The sequence below is a fragment of the Echinops telfairi genome, unplaced genomic scaffold (assembly GCF_000313985.2).
Source record: "Echinops telfairi isolate 266 unplaced genomic scaffold, ASM31398v2 ScPeMD7_2;HRSCAF=8, whole genome shotgun sequence".
Taxonomy (NCBI): Eukaryota; Metazoa; Chordata; class Mammalia; order Afrosoricida; family Tenrecidae; genus Echinops; species Echinops telfairi.
Genome location: NW_022103898.1, coordinates 6,097,638 through 6,100,042, shown reverse-complemented (window position 1 = coordinate 6,100,042; position 2,405 = coordinate 6,097,638). Strand labels below are relative to the sequence as shown.

Sequence of the window (2,405 nt, the reverse complement as noted above, 5' to 3'; positions counted from 1 at the left end):
CCCTTGACATGTGCCCCCCCAGGCCCCTGGGGGGTTGCTGTGCAGTGGAGTCCACTCCATGACAGCTGACCACTGGCTTACTGCCTGGAACGGGGCTGGGCCCACTGGCAACCCCACACAGTATGGGTTCACGCACTAGGCTCGTCCCGCCCTGTGGAACAGCAGTGCCGCACATCTATTGTCCCAGTGTCCTAGCCTGGGGGGAGCCCAAAGGTCTGCCTGGGACCCTGTGGCCTTGGACCACCTCCTGGACCCCTTGCTCCCTGAGGCAGTATTTATGGGCTGTGCTAATGGTGGTTGTCGTTAATGCTGTAAAGTCGGCTCTGACCCATAGCGACCCTGTGCCCAACAGAACCAAACACTGTCCACTCCTGGGCCATCCGCACCGTTGCTCCTGTGCCTGCACCCATCCATGCAGCCACGGGGTCCATCCATTTGGTGGAAGGCCTTCCTCTTTCTCGGAACACACGCCTGAAGAAATACGGGCAGTCCCCGGGGTACGAATGAGTCTCGTGTCTACAGCCACCTTTCCGTTCATTAGCACATAGGTCAGACAGGTCCCATTAGTGCCTAATGTCTGTGTGCAAGAATATCATAGGCGTGCACCTTCCTAGGCGCGTACATCGTCCCTGATACACAGAAACATTGCTCACGTCTTAATGCAACGGTACAACTGCTGCGGAGGACACGTTGTCAGGAGAGACCAGTCCCTGGAGAAGGACATCGGACTTGGTCACGCAGAGGGGTAGCGAAGAAAGGGAGGGCCCTTGATGAGCTGGGCGGGCCCAGGGGCTGCACGGAGGCACTCAAACACAAGAACGCTTGTGAGGATGGTGCAGGGCAGGGTGGTGTTTCCTTCTGTAATACATCGGGTGGCTATGGGTCGGACCCGGCTCTACGGCACCAAGTAACCATGACAACAGCTACTCCTACTGCAATGCTTATTATTGAGCAATAATGCAGGCACCTGGGGTTGTCGGTACCCTAGGATCTGGGGGGTTGGCTCATCACTAGGGGTGCACTGGGGGCTGCCTGTGTGAACGTAGGGAAAACAGAGATGGAGGGGGGCTGTAGTGTCTGAAAAGGGGCCCCCAGTAGCACACATGGCTCCAGCAACAAGATGCTGGCCCTGCAGCAGCCCCTCAGGACCCTTGAAAACTGCTTCTGCCGAGCGGTGACCGGCTGCTGCCTGAGCAGCTCCTGGACAGCATGCTGAGGTTGGCCCAGCGGGGCCAGGTGGGAGGGTAGAGAGCAGCTCCCCCATCCGTGTAGGGTGCCCAGGCTGGCTCAGGGCGGCCCCAGTGGCACTCTGCAGCCCCTGCTCTCCTGCAGCACCCTCTTCCAAAGAGAGGGCCAAGGCCCCCATGGAAGAAAGAGGCCATGCTTGCTGGAGGTGGGGAGGGGTACCTAGAGAGCCTGTGGGAAATAGGGGACCCTTCAATGGGCATGCAGGGGCTAAGGTGCACGTCTAGGCCCTAATTAGTCTCATGGAGCCCATGGTTATAAAGCCCTGGTGGGGTAGTGGTTCTGTGTTGGGCTGCTAACCACAAGGTGAACAGTTCAAAACCACCAGATGCTCCTCTGGAGAGAGAGGAGGCTTTCTATTCCTGTAAAGAGTGGCAGTCTCAGAAACTTGCAGGGGCAGTTCTGCCCCGTCCAATGGGGGTGGGTGAGAGGGGGAACTGACTCCGTGACAGTGAACTTGGGTTGGGGGTTTGAGTCCCATTGTTGCTCGTTGCTGTTGAGTGGGTTCCCACTCGGCATGTGCCCACTGACTTGTGCAGAGTAGAACTGCCCGCGCCCACCCCACCCGTCCCCCGCCCCACAGGGCTTTCAAGGCCAGACCCGTTTGGAAGCAGACTACTGGATGGGTTCAAACGGCCAGCCTTCTGGCTAGTTGCCCAGCACTCAGCTGTCTGTGTTCCTGGCAATGGTGCTCCTACCCGCCCTGCCAGCAACTCCTGGGGACCCACGAGAAATGCCGATTCTCAGGTCCCAACACCTCCCGGATCAGAAGCACCAGGTGAGCCTGTGTCTGGGGCAGAGCAGCTTCCAGGTGATGGTGCTGTGTCTGAGCGTGAGGGAGGTGAGGGGCTGGGGCTGGAGGTACCAGCAGAGGTGCCGGCGGCAGGGGAGGAAGGGGGGCTGGGGGCCCTCAGCTGGACAGGGTCTGCTCCCACTCAGCTGTGGGCCCTGGGTGTGGCAGGAGCTCACCATCCCCCAAAGCTGCTCAGATCTGGAGACCAGAATCCAAGATGCCGAGGTGAACTGAGGTGGGACGGGCCGGAGCGTGGGGGCTCTCAGAGACGAGGGGCCTGTCCTAGGTCCAGAGATCTATAGACATCTCTGATAGTTAAGGTTTACTGTGCCAACCTGGCCAATGAACACATGTGGGATTCATTGAA

At 59.2% G+C, this 2,405-nt stretch overlaps 1 protein-coding gene across 1 annotated transcript in view; it reads right to left on the bottom strand.

Annotated features, from left to right (window-relative positions):
- The window catches only part of SHISAL1 (shisa like 1), a 47,834-nt gene that overhangs the window by 43,358 nt on the left and 2,071 nt on the right, over nucleotides 1-2,405 (bottom strand). The gene's annotated exons all lie outside the window — the stretch shown is intronic.